At 44.3% G+C, this 19203-nt stretch overlaps 1 protein-coding gene across 3 annotated transcripts in view; it reads left to right on the top strand.

Moving 5' to 3' along the window:
- Positions 1–4466: 4466 nt before the first annotated feature.
- Positions 4467–19203, top strand: part of Disp1 (dispatched RND transporter family member 1) — a 145805-nt gene continuing 131068 nt past the window's right edge. Inside the window, exon 1 of one of the 3 annotated variants that reach the window (XM_051148062.1) lies at positions 4467–4549. The gene's annotated coding sequence lies outside the window, so the exon portion shown is untranslated. Of the gene's footprint in view, positions 4550–11942; positions 12116–19203 lie in introns of those variants that run through there. The other 2 variants (XM_051148063.1, XM_051148061.1) reach the window with 2 other exon arrangements.

The following is a 19203-nucleotide window of genomic DNA, read 5'->3' as shown; positions in this document are numbered from 1 at the left end:
TTCTCCTGGGGCTGAGACCTTGGAGTCCTTGACACGGTCATATTCATGTCAGAACAAACGCTCACTCAGACAACAACACACTCACTCAGGGCTTCACGTGCTCTCTACAGCAGATCGGTTTCAGCATTCTCAGGTTTGTTTACAGGTGGTGTCATGTTTCAAAGTAAGGATTTTATTTATTTTTTTTATTTTAGAAATTCACTCAATGTCTAAAGGATCTCGGGACACTTGTTACATTGGAGTAGCTACAGGAAAAGAGAATATGGCAAGAGAGAGGAGGACAGGGGAGGAGAGGACAGAGACAGGGACGCAGCAGCTCTGTGGAGGTAGGATGGCGCCGAGGCCCAGGATCACAGTGCTGACTGTCAAATCACGGCCCTGGTGCGCCAGCGCTCAACCCACTATCATCATTTCCTTTCATTATTTCTTAAGACGTTTTTTGTTTATTATTATTGTTGTTGTTGTTGTTGTTGTTATTATTATTATTAGTTTTTAAGGCAGGGTTTCTTGGTGTAGCCTTGGCTGTCTTGGACTCACTTTGTAGACTAGACTGGACTCAAACTCAGAGAGGTCCACCTGCCTCTGCCTCCCTGAGTGCTGGGATTACAGATGTGCACCACCACACCCAGCTTCTTCTGTTAGTTTTAATTATGTGTATATGCATGTGTGCGTGTATGTTTTCATGCATGCATATGTGTGTGTGTCCGGAGAGGCTGGAGTTACAGGTAGTTGTGAGGCCCCTGATGTGGGGATTAGGAATAGAGATCCACCCTCTGGAAGGCAGGACATGCTCACAGGCGCTGAGCCATCTCTCCAGCCCTTCTTCCATTACGTATTCAACGCCCCCCCCCCCTTTTTTTTTTCTTTTCATAGACCATTTTCCACAGGAATAAGAATGGCCCTTGGAGATCTGTGCTAAAGACATTTTCAGCCAACACCATGGTTATCAGGGTCAGGGAAAAGTAGGGGTGTGACAATGTTTCTTAAGTTTGCGCAGGGACCTGGCCTCTTGAAGAATTCCTGTCAGCACAGCATCAACAGCAACAATTGGCCTACATGCCAAGGGTTCAGAGATCACATTTTAAAATAAAACTGAGCTCAAATAACCAAATCATCAGAAATGGTGCATCTACTTAAGTGTGTCATGGCATGGGGTGTGGGAGATTCTAAAGATCTCCAAGAAAAGATATTGATTCTCATTTCGCTTATATAGTTGTCCTCGACCTTCACATGTTCTGTGGCATGTGTAAACCTGCACTCACATTCATGCATATACCCATGCATACATGTATACACATATCACATACACACGCGCATACACACGCATACATCCATACACTTCTCCCCACATACAACATACATTTATGTATGCACACAAACAGACAGACATAAAATAAAATATTCATGTTTAAATGGCATAAAAGAGTTACATCAGATAGTTGTGGTAGTTTATATTCCTAATCCCACCACTTAGGCTAATGGAGGATTGTTGTGATTTCAAGGCCAACAGCTACACACTGAGATCCTGTCTCAAAAAAGATCTGCCTTTTGGTCTTTAAGGGGGAAGGGTTGTGATGGAGAGATGACTTAGTGGTTAAGAACACTGGCTTCGTTTCCAGAGGAACTGGGTTCAATTTCCAGGACCCACATGGTGGCTCACAACTGTCTGTGACTCTAATTTCAGTGGATCCAATGCCCTCAGTGGGCATCTCACACACGTGGTACCCAGAGATATGTTCAGGCAAACACTAATACCCACAAAATAAATAAAATATTTAAATACATTTTTTAAAAGCAGTCCATGAATAATCAAGAAGAATGCAAAATGAATGAGTTGGCTGGGTAATCCAATATGCTAAATGCTTTGTGTTGATTTGGCTAAGCAACTATTTTTCTTTCCAAAATATCTACATTTTATATCAAGACTGAATTCAGTATTTGAAACATTTTTATGTTTTGGTAATTTGGTAACTGTGAATATTTTCATTCTTATTTTTATCTCCACTTCTACAGAATGACTCATGTTATACTAACATGCGAAATATGAGAGGGGGGGGGAGCACAGTTACCTAAATGAAAGGGTTTTCTTTTCAAGCTGTCCAGGCTTCATGTTTGTTGAGGGGAGTCATGAGTGGGTTTGCAGCTTGATTTCTTCACTCTGTGTTTTCCACAATGAACAGTAGCACTGGAGTAGGAAGTGCTGGGCAGTTTTCTGAGTTGTCTAAGATCCATTCCCCAACACCCTATCTTTTGTTTGTTTTGAGACAGGGTTTCACTTTGCAGCTTTGGCTGGCCTGGAACTTATTATGTAGACCAGGATGGCCCCAAACTCTGGCACTCAAAGAGATCCATCTGCCTCTGCATCTGAAGTGCTAGGATTAAAAGTGTGTGCCATCACACCTTGCCACCTCCTGGTCTTTTTGACTGTTAGTTGCCCTCAGTTTTTTTTTTTGTTTGTTTTTTCAGATAGGGTTTCTCTGTGTAGCTTTGGCTATCCTGGACTCTCTTTGTAGACCAAGTTGGCCTTGAACTCATAGAGATCTGCCTGCCTCTGCCTCTCTGTGTGCTCGGATTTTAGGTGTGTGCCACCACATCAGGCTGCCCATAGTACTTTTTAATGACACTGGCAATTCCTTCACTCTTGTAATTAATTCCTTATCCTTTTAGCATTTACTTTCCCTCACTTACAGTTTATCATTCTTCCTCTGTTAGACATTTTTCCATATTATTTATTTATTTATTTGTTATAATTTATTCAGATTACATCCCAATTGTTATCTCCTCGCCTGTATCTTCCCGTTCCCACCCTTCCTCTCTCTTCCACCCTATTCCCCTTCCCTAGACCTCTGATGGGGGTGGGGATTGGGGCTTGGGGGTGGGGGGGGGGGTGGGGAGTGCCCTCCTCCCCCACCATATGACCATAGCCTATCAGGTCTCATCCAAATAGCCTGCTTCCCCTTTCTCTGTGCAGGGCCTCCCCACCAAGGGGAAGTGATCAAATCTTGGGCACCAGAGTTCATGTCAGAGATAGTCCCCGTTCCCCCCACAACCTTGGAGAATGAGCTGTCCATTGGCTATATCTGAATGGGGGGGGGTCTAGATTCAGTGCATGCATTGTCCTTGGTTGGTGCTTCAGTTTGTGCAGGCCTCCCTGGGTCCAGATCCTCCAGCCTTGATGGTTTCCTTGTGGGCTCCTTAGACTTCTTGGTCCTTCTGTCCCCCCATTCTTCCTGAGCACTCTCAGTGCTCCACTCAGAGTCCAGCTTCGAGTCCCAGCATCTGTCCTGATCCTCCACTGGGTGGAGCCTCTCTAAGGACATCGATGTTGGGCTAATAGCCACTTATAAGTGAGTATATACCATGGATGTCTTTCTGGGTCTGGGTTACCTCACTCAGGATAAACTTTTCTGATTCTATCCATTTTCCTGCAATTTTCAAGATTTTCTTGTTTTTAATAGCTGAGTAGTATTCCATAGACTTTAGTTTTAATAACAGGAATTGGTTACATCTGCACTTTTCATTTCAACTTGTTTGGATTTTGACCCAAAAATATACAGTTAAGATATTTTTGTGAACCTTTATAACCATCCATTAGTCTAAAAACTATCTTTTGGTGTGCCATACATACACGCAAACGCATGTACATGCAAACACATGTACACGCACACCACCATGCTGGATGGGTAATTTTATGTGAGTTCTTTGGATCAAACACAGGTCCTCAGGCTTACAGGGCAAGCATTTTACAGACTCAGCCATCTTCCTTATAATTACAAGCAAATTTCCTTGCAGGAATATAGTCTAGCAGTTAAAAGTGGTGCAGTATTCCCTTAGCACATACATGTTCCCAGGCTATACTCTCATATCTTTTCACCAGAGGAACATAAGCTGCCCAGTGTCTGGCTATTATCACTGGCAGAAAATAACCCATGTTTTGCAGGGCCTGGGTTTGTGCTGGGCTAACCCTGAATGATTTTAGTAAGTCATTTTAACCCACACTCTATATTCTTGTTTTAAAATGTCCAGGAAATCACAATAGCTGGGCCAAGGGCTCGGCCATTCTGGTGGAGTTCCCTGTGTGAGTCCTCTTCCTCCAGCACAGATCCCCGCTCTGTGTTCCAGATGAGAACACAGGGTGGGGTGGGGCTGTTAACTTTAATTCCTGGCATTTGGGCACCCTGGCAACGAAAGCCATGGCAATTTTCTCAAACTGGAAAAACTGAGGTTGGCTAACAAGCTTCCAAGAATGTGCCTCAATTTCCCACACCCACGAGCCAAAATGACATTTGTTTGCTATCCACTGAGCAAAGTTTGGCAGAGAGCTGAGTGTGCCAGGGCATGGGAACAAAGGGCAGGTAGGGTCACTAGAAGTGAGGCCAGAGACTCTGAGGAGGGGCTGCCCAGGCAGTCACCGCGGACGCACTGAGAAGCCTAAGGCAGGTTTTGGAAGCCGGATAAAAGCTGCAACCTGGTCCTTAGGACGATTTCTAAGATGAAAGGCCTGGGTTAGTGCTGATAGGAGAACGGCTGGGCCTTTCTCTGCCTCCAGGTTTGTAATCTCTTTCTGTACTTCCTGTTGGCAAAGCCCAAGTGGCAAAGCAGAGCTATCTGGTGGCTCAGTGTGGAGACTGATGTGAAGCCAAGAACCATCTTCAATAGGGGTTGGGTCCAGGTCTAATGTGGACCTCAAACATAGTCAGCATGCTGCATGCTAAAGATCCGGCTGTCTAGGATTTCATTTGATTGCTTTAGCTTCCTTCTGTCTAAAAGAAAGGAGAAGGAGAGGGAGATAGGGAGAGGAAGTAAGAGGAGGGAAGGGGAAGAAGTTGATGCTAAAGCTGGTGGGACAAGGCGGGGGAGTAGTGATAGTCCATGAAATGGAGTCAGTTAGCGCCATTAGCTAGAATGTTGACAAGGACATGGGCAGTGAAGGCTAAGCAATCTCTCAGTACTTACTTGTAAACGTGGTTCCCATGGTCCATCATCTTTCAGAAATGGCACATGTGTTCCTCTTACATGCTCCAAGTTGTATTCCTCCACTATCAAAATTCCACACCACTTATAGGAGAGACAGAATAGATAAGAAAAAAAGAACCTTTTATGGTTCTGTCATGACCCCCTCAAAGAAAACACAGCCCGAGGAAGTGACTTTTAACAAAGTAGCCTGTTTCTGCCGGGAAGGTGCACTTCCTCTTCAAGCATGCAGGGGTGTCCAATCCACAGGACACCTGTGGCCAAGGTTAGCTGTGACTTCAGTCTAATGCACAATTGCACACTTACTGAAACCAAAGAGGTTTTAAACAGCTGTTTATTATCTATTGGCAGTTGCGTTGTTCTCAAGCACTGGCTTGTAGACGACAGTTTGTGTCCCGATGTCAAAAGGATGGGTAATTCTTAGAGGCCTTGCTTTCAACTGGAAAAAAAGTGTTCCTGCATGCTAGGGAAGTGCTCTATGCGACTCTCCTACCCACCAAATGCATTTCTCATCATCCTGAGAATCAGTGCTGAATATTCATTTTCTACCTAGTTGTGGGATTTCTAAGCTAGAGCTGTGGGACTTTTTAAATTATTAGACTACAGAGTGCAATTCTACAGACGAAAAGGGGCTTGTTTTTGGCAGTTGTGTTGGAAATCAGTAGGTAAAATTTTAAAATTTTTTTCTAGCAGGAATATGCCTGTTGAGTTTTGATTTTTGTGTGTGTGGTGGGGGGCGGGCCAGAGAAAACAAAGTGAAGTTTGTATGCCAGTCACTCAAATGGCAATGCCCATTGTTGTATGATAGGCCCCTGGTGTGGCAGTCCCTGGTGTGGGAGTGCCCACCATTGTGTGGCAGTCCCTGGTGTGGGAGTGCCCACCATTGTGTGGTAGTCCCTGGTGTGGGAGTGCCAGAAAGACAAACAGGACTACCGTTTCAAATGACTAACTTGTTCTTAGGAACACACCCACCCAGACTTTCAGCTAATGGGTATAATGCCAAGATTCCTGCTGTATTTCTCTCTCTCTCTCTCTCTCTCTTTCTCTCACTCTTGGAATTTCTACTGGTTTCAGTCATCAAGGGGCCAGAAGCAGAAACACGTGATCATTCTGTAAGTTGTCTCTATGGAAACCACCTGCTCCATTTGAATTCCACAGAAGAACAGAGTTGATAAGGGTATTAACTTATTTCTAGTTATAAGTGTGTTTACTTCGAGACGAGTGTAAGGGCTGGGGCAATGACTTAGTAGCTGAAGCACTTGCTACTGGAGTAAGAAGGCCAGTGCTTGGCTCCCCAGAACCCTTTTAAAAGCTAGGTGGTTGTGGTGGGCCGGCCACCTGTAATCTCAGGGCTCCGGAAGTAGAGACAGGGCATTCTTGGAGCAAGGTGGCTAGCTCACTAGCTGAAGTGGTAAGCGTCAGGATCAGTAAATGAAGTGGAAAATCAGTATGGAAGACATCCTATGCAACCTTTGCCCAATACACACACACACACACACACACACACACACACACACACACACACCTGCAATCATATATGTATGCTCACATATGAGTGCCCACCACATAGGAGTATATAATATATGCATCTCTCAATACCACACACACACACATGAAAAAAGTGTGAATTGGTGTTAAAAGTACTTATATAGGATACACCAACCTATATAACTTGTCCGAAATCCTTACGTGGGAGAAGATTAGGAAGTTGTTTAATGGGCATGAAGTTTCATTTTGTTAAGATGAACAAGTCCCAACAATAAATGATGGCTGATCTGGGTGGTTTTGTCAGCTGGACACAACCTGGAGTCATCTGGAAAGGGGGAACCTCGACAGAGGGAATTCCTCCATCAGATTAGTCTGTAGTCTAATCTATGGGGTATTTTCTTTGTTAATGATTGATGGAAGCGGGTCTGGCCTGCAGTGGAAGGTGATCCTGGGTGGTATGAGAAGGTGTACCTGAGCCTGGGAAACACACCAGTAAGCAGTGGTCCTGAGTGGCCTCTGCTTCAGTTTTTGACCCTGGGTTTCTGCCTTGAGCTCCTGCCCTGCCTTCCTTTGTGATGGGACTCTAAGCTGTAAGCTGACACAAAGCCTTTCCTCCCCAAGTTGCTTTTACTCATGGTGTTTATCATAGCAAGAGAAATAAAATGGCAGTGGTGATGGGTGAGTCCTAAGGCAAATGCATTTCCTGCTGCCAAAGTGCCCAGTGAAATGGTTGCAATGGTGTTATGCTTTGGGTTTTGGTTGTCTCCCAAAGACCTTGGAAGTTAAAGGTTTGGTCCCCAACATGTGGTGCTGTTAGGAGGTGGAGGACCGTTTAGGATGTGGCAATAGTGGAAGGAAGTTAGGTCACTGAGGGTGTGGCCTCCAAAGGGATGCTGGGATACTGGTCCTTCTCTCTTTTTGTTGCCCACTGGCATGAGGTAAACAGGCTTTCTCTGCCCTGCCCTGCCCTCTGCCATGACACACTGCCTTGACACAGGCCTCAGTGACCAACTGGAATAATGAGCTAAAACAAATCTTTTCTCCATACAAGTTATTTGTTCCAGTTTTTTTGTTTTGTCACTGTGATTGAAAGACGACTAACATAAATGGCATGATTATATTGCTTATAACAAAAATTAAAGCGTCAAAGACCGTATTCTGAAATATTTCAATTATATGGGGATGGTTGTTCATGTATATAATCCCAGCACTTAAGAAGTAGATGTGGGAGAACCAGACATTCAATGCCAGCCTTGGCTACATAGCAAGCTTGAGGCCAGACTGGGCTACAAGAGATGGCTCATCAGGTGAAAGCACTTGTCATGCAAGCTTGACAAGCTGAGTTTGATCCCTGGAACCCACACAAAAAAATGTGAGATGGGGTGCCATGCATCACCACCCCTACAGCAAGATGAGAGGCAAAGATGGAACTGGCCAGAAGGATGTGGACCGTCTAGCCTGAAGTAGCTGCAGAAAGAACAAGAGATACCTTGTGTTGACAAGGTAGAGGGAAAACCAACTCTTGACAGTTGGCCTCTGACTGGTACACATGAGCTGTGGCACACACGGACCATGGCACATGTATACCTTCAAACACATATAAGCCCATATGTGTGCATACACACACAGCAAATAAAGTAAAATGTTAAAACAAAATTACATTTCAATTAAATTGGGACATTTCTGAGACAGACCGTGTTTTGGAAGGAAACAGTACTTTTGAGTTAGTAGGGAATCATCTTTCACTTTATTGTGAAGTGTTATTGGAGCACAGAACATTAACGTTGTTATAGACTGGTCCTTGTCACTAGTCACCTGCAGTGGAATGGGGGCAATTAATCAGAGAATAGTAACTTCCATTACCATCCAGCCCACTGCTTCTAATAGATAACCTTCCATCAAATGGTTAGTATAGCAGGAAATAGGATGTTGATTCTGCCATAAATTATGGCATTATTGCATGTGCAAAGGGAGATGGTATAGTTTTTTTTTTATATAAATGTTAATGATATTGATATTTATATTGGTGGAAAATATAAGGATAAGACAAATTTTGTGTATTTACTGAAGAGACTGGAATGTGTGGGAATAGGTGTGGTGAATAATTAACCTTATTAGCTCTGTTAATTAGCTCATTTATCTGTCTGAGACAGTTTTTTAAGTACTGGAAGCAAAAAGCTAGGAAACCTCTTAAATCTTTCTTCCCAGGTTTAGAGCTACCTGTTTGTATCTGATGTTCCTTGAAAGTGTTTCTGGACAGCTCTCACAGTTCTGTAGCCTTGAGGCTGCTCTACACAGACATGAATAATCTCTAAAGACCAAGAGGCTGGTGGGAGGAAGCAGGGGAATCATAAAGGTTTCCCAGTTGCTTCCCTGGGTACATCACTTTATTATAGTTTGGATGTCAAATGGCCCCCATAGGCTCATGTATTTGAACACTTGATCCTTAGCTGCTGACACTATTTTTAGAAGTTGTGGAATCTTTAGGAGGTTGGGGCCTAGATGGAGGAAGCGGGTAGAGAGGTGTGCAGGCCTTAAGGACTATAGCCCAGCCTGCTCTGGTGACAGTCTCTTGTTTCCCAATCTATGAAGGTGTAAATAAGCAGCCTCGCCCTTCTGCTCCACACTCTCTATTCCTTCCCTCCTGCAATAGCCTGTACCGTCTAAACTAGACCCTCTCTCCATTAAGTTGAGTTTTTCAGGCTTTACCACAGTGGTGAAAAAACAATGAAGCTTTTCCCACACAGAAGCTCAATGAACTGGGATGATCGGACGGGAAGAAGGAAGGGTTTGAACTGAGACATGGCCTGTTGAGTTATGTGGTCTTAAGAGAAATGACTACAGCTAGCTACGCCATGGGGTGTGGCCTCCCCTCAGCTTTAGGCCCTGATTATGTGATTCTGCCCACCTATATGCTTTTGTCACTTAATCTGTCAACCCCTGTGGTCATCGTGACAGTTATCTGAAGAGATCTGGCACCCACAGGAGGGCACAAAAACTCTTGCTGTCCTGGGCTAAGCAGAAATGTGGTCTCCAGAGCTCACGTGGGTGCCATGGCATGAGCAAGCCTCTCCATCCTGTCAATTGCTGTCTAGCTATGATTGCTGGGAACAGTAACTTACCGACTAAAGTAACACGAGGCCATTTGCTAGGAGGATGCAGATAATTCTGATAATTCTTCTCTTTCTACATCTCTCTCCTTCAAATCTCTACTTCTTCCTCATTCTCTATGCCCCTTTGCCAACTTTGGACATCTTATGTATGTCTAATTTAATTCTAGATTTACATGATATTTTCATTTCCACGTGCAAACTGAGACCAACCTTAGTGCAGAAGAAATTTTCTTGAGTCCATTTGGGTTAAGTGTCTACATCTGGTCTAGTTTATTATGAGAATGAAGATGCACATCTGGTAGGGCTGGGAAGCAGGTTATCTTAAGCAAAGACACACTCTGAATACATTCCTTAAGGGTCTCTGGCTACAGATAGATAGCAAAACGCTCTTTGGATATTGAAAAGAAATATATTGGAAGTATATATGGATACTTCTGTAATCAAAGGAAAGAGGCCAAGAACCTGGGGTCCTTGGCAACGGTGTTCGTTCATCTTTTTTTTTTTCTTTCCTTTTGGGACATCCCCATGTGTAGGATTCATTCTAATGGTTATCTTCTCTCTGTGTGTCCCTATGTCACACTTAAAGTTCCTGAGGGGAGGAGTCTTAAAGATTTGGGTCTAGGATGTAACAAGAGGGTCATGAGGCCAAGGTTAGATAGGGTTACATAGTGAAACCTTGGTAAAAACAAAAACAAAAACAGGGCCGGAGAGATGGCTCAGAGGGTAAGAGCACTACCTGCTTTTCCAGAGGTCCTGAATTCAATTCCCAGCAACTACACGATGGCTCACCACCATCTATAATGAGATCTGATGCCCTCTTCTGGTGTGCAGGCAGAACACTGTATAATAAATAAATAAATAAATAATAAAATAAATCTTAAAAACCAAAAACAAAAAGTAAGGAAAAGAGGGAGTGTGATATGCCAAAAGTATGTATAAAACTAATAGTGAGTAAAAAATAGTAACAGAATCAACAGTCCTCACTGCCATCCCTGGAGTCTCCCCTTCCCTGGCTCCTCACTTTGGTTGGCATCTTTGAGGCAACCTCAGAGGTCTGAGCCTTGGGAGGGTTTTAGTATTAACTGTTTTCACCTGGGTATTGTTATGTAAGAAACCACGTGCAGGGAAGACGACAGTCCACCCACAGCTTCTTACTGGCTGATGTTCACCCATCTCCTCCCTCTGATCCCTGTGCCTTCTTCCTTCCCTGTCTCACAGATCTGGGATGATCTCAAACTGACTATGTAGTTGAGGATGACCTTCAACTACTGATCTTCTTGCTTCTGCCTCGAGTGTGTTCCATTTTCAGGTGTGCCTCACCAGGCCCAGTTTATATGATTCTAGAGAGCAAGCCCAGGGCCTCATACACATTGCTAAGTGCCTTTATCATTGAGCTAAAACCCCCAATCTCAGTTTTCTGTTTTAGAAGGTCACTCTGGGCAACCCCAGGATCCACTGTTTTGTCTCTTCTAATAGTGACCCCACTGACTGCGTTGTGTGAAATTTGAAGCGTAAAGATTTGGTACAAAGCACAGCATCACCTGGCCTGGTCTATTCTTGTCTTCAAGCTCCTGACCTTTAATAGGCTGTACTTGTGTGTAGCTACCTGCCCAAGACAGGCTCTCACTTCCTCGTATACTGCTGTGCATATCCTTGCCTACCTTAATCCTTATTCCTTCTTTAATTCGGTCTCAGCTGAAGTTGTTATGCACACGCAGTTGTCTTGCTCAATTCTCTCCCTCATACCATTCCCCCATAGCACTGCCATGTTACAAGTTGTGGCGCTTCTTCGGGTGTTACAGCCCGCACTCTCACAAACCAGGTTCAGCCACCTCTCCTCAATAAACCACTTCCAGGACCCAAATTAGTAGTGAAATGCAGAGAAAGGAGAATTACGCAATTTTTCAGCATAGGGAAGAAGCATGAGAAGACGCAGTGTCAATGGAGTCCGTCCTCAGGATCCTGGCACCAAAGTAGGGTTAACGGCAAACAAGAGATAACGATAACTAGACAGTCCGCCAAGGTGTGGTTCTCTGTCCACTATTTTCTTGTTTCATGAGTAACGGAGAAGAGAAATATCTGAATTAATGTAACAAAACCTACTCCCTCCCGGTGTGATTAGCCATTGCGTTCGTTTAGCTCGATTTTCAACCAGAGTGAGGGCTCAGAGGTCGCTGTCTGAGTCATCTAGTGCACACCTGGCCCAGCGTTAGCAGACTGGCTAAGTAACATACCCGGTGCAGTGGGAGAAAGAGAAGAGGCAAGCGCCTCAAAGGCCAGCCTAGCGGCAGCGGCTCTTAAGTAGCGGGAAGCCCAGGCCCAGTAGCCGGAGGCGGGACTTCCGGTCCCGCTGGCGACCGCGGCCCGCGCCGGGCGGAAGCGCGGCTCCGGGCCAGGATTCGCGAGCTCCGCCTGGAGCTGAGTTCGGAGCCTCAGTGTCCCGGACGCCTGTGGTCCGCGTGGATGCTTCTCGGCGCTGCGCCTCCGCGGTTCGGGAAAGCGCGCGGGAATCGGCGCGGCGGGAGAGCTGAGACTCCGGGGTGAGGACCGCTGGCGGCCGTGGGCGGCTGCGAGGGGCTGGGGAGGCCGAGGTGACATCCTCCGTGGGGGTGTGTCCGCGTCCCGAGGCTTGTAGGGAAGGTGGCCCGAATTGGCCTAGGGGGGCTAGCAGGGAGAGGCTCCAGAGCCAGCTCTCTCCTCCCTTGGGGTCGAAGATGAGAAGGGTGTCTTGACTTAACCCATCTGCGAGATGACCAGCCGCGGCTTGCGTGCTGAGCAATGATTGCTTTCAATGCAGTACTGTTTCTTTCTTTCTCTCAAGTCTTTCCCCCTCTTCCAGTGGGTTTGGGGGGCCGGGGCGGACTACATTCATAGGGAAAACTTGAACTCTTTTTCACCTAGTTGCCACTCAGGCTACCTTTGTTTGTCAGACTAATAGGACTTCAGGTCTTTGATTCAGACAAGCAAGCCCACAGAAGTTCTTATTTTGGACTCTTCGCTACCTTACGAGTTCAGGTGGTCCCACTTCGATTGTTGGTGGAATGAACTTGTAATGTCTGGACAGAGCTACTGTTTGCTTCCCAACGTGGTGACGTTGGATGTTAGCCGGTTTGGACTTTTGCCACATACTGGGCATAAGCTAGGGAAAGCCGTGGTACTGTCATTGATGGAGGGTGGTGTGTAACAATTGTTTCAAGTGTTTAACATTCCTAGAGTTAGAATCTTAATCCTCCCCACCTCTTCCCGCTGTATTTGTCAGTACAGGTAACTTAAATCTTATTTGATGGTCTGTCCTGAACTATTTGAAGCAAACCAGAAAGCACTGTATATTTATTGATGACCCAGTTGGTGTCCATCAGATCTCCAGTGCGATGGTTATTATAATACTGGTGTGTTGGGTGGCACAGCTGATGTAATGCAGGATGGCACCTTAAACAGTGAGTTAACATATTAATGAAGACACTGAAGGCAGTCTCCTGACTGAAGGCAGTCTCCTGAAGTTACTGCTAGGTTGATTTTTTTTTTTTTTTGCATATCTTTCATTTCATTTCTTTTTTATTGTTTACTTTTATGTGTATGAGTGTCTTGTCTACATGGATGTCTGTGCATCACATGTGGTCCCGGTGTTCCCAGAGACCAGTAGAGGGCATCACAGTACCTGCAACTAGAGTTGTGGGCTGCCATGTAGGTGGGTACTAGGAATGAAACTGAGGTCCTCCTGGAAGAGCAGCTAGTGTTCTTAACGCCTGAGCCAAGCCATCCCTACAAGCCCCTTAATTTCATTTCTTGAGGTAAGCATGTTGCTTATCTGATAAGGTTTGATTCTATTTTAGCATGTAATCTTGATTTTAAAACCTATACACTGCCCCCCCCATTCCCCACACTTTTAAAAGAGAAAGTGAGAAAGCACTGGGTGGTGGAGGTGTTCACTCATGGTACACAAGGATGCTTGCTTGCCTTCTGTGGTAGGCTTGTAATTGTAGATCTGAGAGGTATGCTTGAAGTTTGATTGCCTTGGGTTAGGGAAATCATTGGGATGGCTTATTCTTTGCTGTAATTGTTGAATATAGCTTTCCTGTTAGATAAATTCTTTCCATGTTGTATAATTTAGATGTGTTTCATAGTTAGCTATGTTAGGGAGAAATTTTGATTAGCTGCAGCAGATTGCTAAGTTATTTGTGTGTATGGAGCCATACTTTCTTTTTATTTCTGCTGTGTGACTGTTGAGGAAGAACTGTCCAAGCAGTGATAACCAAACAGCCGTCATATAGGTGCAGTTAGATGTTTTGTTTGAGTAGTCACTGATTTGTAACATATCAAACAATTGGGTTCTTGGTTCCGTGCCTTCTGGCTGTTGGCTTTATACAGTACATTCTTAGTTACTTGCTTATCCTAGTCAGAGAGCCATTCCTGGCCATTTGATCCAGTCCGGAGAGTCGGATCCAGCCGAGGAGCTCAGCTTTCTAGACTAGGAGATACCATAGAGCCGACAAGGATGGCTGAGGCCGAGCGCACCCTTCGCTCATGAGCGCTTTTTGTCCTTTCTTCTTCGCTGAGTTAGTCTTTTTCCTTCACAATGACCAAGATGACTCAGGCCTCGGTGACTCAGAAGGGGATTCAGAGCAGCCACACAACACTGCAGTCCTGAGAAGGGCTCAGTCCATTGTACCGAGGCAAGGAGGAAAGGGTGCACCAGGAGGAGAGGGTGCACCAGGAGGAGAGGGAGCACCAGGAGGAGAGGGAGCACCAGGAGGAGAGGGTGCACCAGGGTCAAGATAAAAGTGTTTGTAATTGAGATACAGCTTATCATTTTTATAGAGAAATTTGTGTATAATTTGCTACCTCTAAACAAAATTGCTTTGTAATTGACTGTATTATATACTTGTCTGATAGAGGTGTCAGGTTGCTACCTTGAAAAGTGGGTGGACATCAGTCTATATTATAAGCAGATGTTTATTATTATTGGAAGTTCCAGATTTTGCTAAAATTTAAGAGACACATCTATCTGTTCCTGTGTTGTTTGGTAAGCCAAAGTGCCCTCAGCGTGTGTTAGTACTACTGATGTTTTGTTTTTGTTTTTCGAGACAGGATTTCTCTGTGTATCCTGGCTGTCCTAGACTCACTTTGTAGACCAGGCTGGCCTCGAACTCACAGCGATCCTCCTGCCTCTGCCTCCCGAGTGCTGGGATTAAAGGCGCGTGCCGCCACACCTGGTAGTACTACTGATTTTTAAACTGAGAAAATTTACACATGTTTTATTAATTTTTATCTCATTATCCTAGGGAGGCTATTATTTTTGCTCATTGTGGTATATTTTTGTGTCTATCTTCTTACTCATTTGATGGTGATTATTTTTAGCTTGGTCTTCTGCACTTAAAATACTTCTTAATGCTTGTGTTGAGTCAGGGCTGGCTTGGGTCGATGGTAGTGATTAATGATTCATGATCATAGTGAGATAATAGCATTTGTGAATGTGTTGCCATTTCACTGAAAGTACTGACTTATAAATAGCATCTGAGCATTTCTTTAACACACTGTCATATTTGAAGGGTTAGAAAGATGGAGACGGTTATCAACTGACTTTTAAAAGTACCCATTTGACTCACTGTTTTAGTGCATCCTTTAGAGTTTCTCAGGAAAAAAAAAATGAACGAGTGCTTGTGAATTGTTACTATTCTGATTTGAAGATTTATTTTAAGGGGGCTGGAGAAATGGCTCAGTGACTGAAGCACTGGCTGTGTAACCAGAGTTCTAATCCCAGCACCCGTGTAACCCCAGCAGGAAGGATTCCAGGGCTTTCTGGCTTCCAGCCTGGCCAAGAGAGTCTCAGTTCAAGGAGAGGGTCCTGCCTCAGGGACTAGGTAGATAGGGAGAAAGACTCATGTCATCTGCGGGAGTGACAAGCTCAGGCTGGGTAGTCAGCAGTTGATTCTGTAGGTCTTCTTGTTGGTGACATGCCCATTTAGGGCACCTAGTACAGTGTGCCACCCGCAGAGCTTGAAGGAGTTTTCCAAGTATAAGCTAATTACTGCGTCATTCTTGGGGATGTTCCACGAAGCCTTAAGGATAGGGATCACAGGGACCAAGAGGGTCCAGAGTTTTCTCTATGGAAGAAGTTGGTGGTGAAGAAGCGGGTGCTAATAGAACCCCAAGACTCTGTAAGCAGTGCAGGGTGGGGACTTGGAAACACTCTCCCACAGGTTTTTAAGGAGACCCTGAGGGCATTGGAGGATCTAAGTGGGCCTTTTAGAAGATTGTCAGATTTTAGGCATTATTTTGAGGCGAAATGTGGATGCACATTGTACCGTTTGTTGGTCATTGGTAGTCCAGGACTGTGAAGAGAAAAATTTCCAGCTTTCTGCCCTGTTTGAGCTCTTGTTATGGCTTCCCTCAGTGATGGTGTGTGATTGAGATAGGTTAGCCAATAGCAATCATTTCATTCTCAAGTTGGTTTTGTTCAGGGTTTTAATCACAGCAGTAGCACCCAGGGAGGCAGAGGCAGGAAGATCTCGGTGAGTTTGAGGCCAGCCTGGTCTACAAAGGGAGTCCAGGACAGCCAAGGCTACACAGAGAAACTGTGTCTCAACAAACAAACAAACAAACAAACAACCCAACAACAAAGAAACAAACAAAATCCAACAACAACAACAACAACAAACCAAACCAAGCAAACAAAGACAGCAGATGCTTATATTTCCCTCTTGGAAAGGTTTGTGTACACTAGCCAATCCTGGGTTACAGGGAATGTTGGAGAATATTTTAAAGCCCTTTCCCCAGTGAGTATTCACTGTTTTCTTTTTCAAAAACACCTTCAATTTTTTGTTGTCTATACCTAAAGTATGACACACACACACACACACACACACACACACACACACACACACACACACACACACAGAGAGAGAGAGAGAGAGAGAGAGAGAGAGAGAGAGAGAGAGAGAGAGAGAGAGAGATTTTTATTTTATCTGTGCACAACCCAGAGGGTTTTAGTCACTTGTTTTATTCCATGTGTTTTACTTGAAAATTTTCTTAGATGCAGGTAGCTTATAATCAGTTTTTCCAAGGGTGCTACTTTAATATGTAGTGTGGAGAGTAGTGGAAAGTAGTATGTACTTTGAATATGTTTGCTGTGTGCAAAAAGTGAGGTGGCAGTTAACACGGGCCTACTCACATAAAAATTCATTTTCACTGGAATGTGGGGCTGCAACACTTCTCATCTTTCAGCATGCTGCAGGGCAGGGCTAGAATCCAAACTCTGATTAAAATCTCCCAGCTCTTTTTTCCTCTGCTCTACAACCACAAGTTATTGCCAGCTGAAAAGGATAATGTAGGGCAATAATGAATTCATTTCCATCTGCTGCAAAAAAAATCATTTTAGACAGTTTTAGTTTTTTAAACCTAGATAAAAAGGACACTTTGAAATGAACAGTGAATTAGTGGCTATCAAGCAAGTAGGTTTAGGTCCCTGTCCTAGAAGCCTGCACAGGTAATGCTGATGGCTGTCGCTGGGCCTCCCAAGCATGGGTAGATGCGGAGGGACTGAGAATGCAGTATTAGAGTCTTTGCATTGTCAGCCTTAGGTTTTAGACAGAGCGCCTTCGTCATTCCCAGACGCTGCTTAGGTTTGCTTGTGCTTCAGAGTCAAGACTCAGCTAATCTGCACTGAGCATACGCAAAGACGCCATAAACATACACAATTTTTTGTTTGTTGGTTTTTTTCGAGACAGGGTTTCTCTGTGTAGCCTTGGCTGTCTTGGACTCACTTTGTAGACCAGGCGATCCACCTGCCTCTGTCTCCCGAGTGCTACCACCTTAGTCCTAATTGGTTAAATTAACAGTTAATTTAAAGGGATGGAGAGATAGCAGAGTTAAGAGTATGCACAGCTGCTCTTTCAGGGGACCTAGGTTCAGTTTCCAGCATCCATCCACAGGGCAGCTCACAACTGCCTGTAACTCCAGCTCCAGAAAACTCAGTTTTTATGGTTTCCTTGCACACATGCACACACACATACTCATAAATAAAAAAATAAATAAACCTTTAAAAACGTTCTTTAAAGGCCAAATGTAGCATTTCGAATTACTTGTAGTAGGTGCTTATTTAGCCTGTGGACGTTTTGAATCATTCATGCCTGTTATCTGTCACCCTGTCCTTTTCTCCTCCCTGATGCAAGTAAGCTGTTTGAGGGATGCATTGAAATCTGTATTTAGCAGATAGCTGGGTCTTTTTTGGTTTCTTTCTGACTGTCCCGTGGTTGATTTACCCAGATGCTTTCCTCTGCGGATAGGTTTAGCAGCTGCATAATCTGGAAATGTGTCCCTTAGTACTGTAGACTGATTGCCAGTGATTGGAGCTCTGGCCTTCGCTGAATAGCAGCCTTTTAAGAAATGACTTAGTTTCTGGTTGTTGCTGGCCTCCGGGAGTTTGTTTACTGACTGCGATGGATGTTGGCATCCTCCTCTCCTATTAGCACGTGGGCAGCCAGCATCATCTAGGAGCCCTTGTTCAGGTGCTTTTGGCATTTCTTATCTGTTTTATAAAACATTTCAGTCCTAACTAGAAGACTGCTAGCAATTATTAAGTGTTTAGTGTGTGCCGATGACTGGTGTTTTACACCCATCATGTTCATTTAGCCTTCACTACAATCCTGTTAAGAGCCATTCCAGCAGTTACAGACATGGACACTGAGGTCTATGGAGGCTGAATAGCTTGCCCAGTCTACAGAGTAATTATTGGAGCTGGGATTTGAATCCAGGCAACCTGAAGTCCAGGATGTAGCTTCTAACAACTCTGCTATTCATTGAGTGGATGCCTTCCGTCTTATGTACAATACAGGCCAACCTAAGATTTGACCTCCCTGCAAGCCATTTCTGATTGGAATCTGTGCATGTAGGCAGGGCTCTCTGTTTCTGTTGTAATTAGTGATCACCTTCAGTGCCAGTGCTTGGTTGCTTAGCATTTTCACCCAAGGCTGAGATGACTGCCCGCGCGTTCTGGTTGAAGAGAGTGGTCTTCTTTTCCACTGACAATGGCAGTTACAGATTTTTATGGAGATAATATTATTCTTTGGGGGGGGCAGTTTGTTTTATATACATATAGAAGTTAATTTTTGTTGCAAATATACATATAGATGGTGGGGTTGCAGAAACATCCTGTAAAGAAAAGAAAGAAAAGTTGATTTAAAGTTGGCCATGAGAATGGAGAAAGGATAGTCTGTATGTGGATTGTGGAGTTGAACTTTCTCATCATGTCTTTACAGTCAGCCTCTGCACTCTGCAAATACTTGACTGCAGTGCTTTTGCTAGACCTTTAAGTTTTACAGTACAATTTTTAGCTGTATAAAATAAAATATCTTCAGAGGCCTGTGAGACGGCTCAGTGGGTAAAGGGGCTGAATGTATATCCGTATAAGCTGACTTCAGTCCCTTAAAGCCACATGCAGATGTGGGGAGAGAACCGACTCAACATGGCTGTCCCTCTGATCTCTATACAAGTGGGCTCATTCTCTCCCTCACACCCCCAACATACAGAATAATTTAAAATAAAACAATTTTCTTACAAGAAACTATTTTCTTGTCTTATACTTTGGGATTACATCTTTGTTCTTACTTTTGACAAATTTTAATGAACT

Source organism: Acomys russatus, chromosome 6, assembly GCF_903995435.1.
Source record: "Acomys russatus chromosome 6, mAcoRus1.1, whole genome shotgun sequence".
NCBI classification, from domain to species: domain Eukaryota; kingdom Metazoa; phylum Chordata; class Mammalia; order Rodentia; family Muridae; genus Acomys; species Acomys russatus.
Note: the sequence above shows the minus strand (reverse complement) of the source record. Positions and strands in the feature narration are given on the sequence as shown.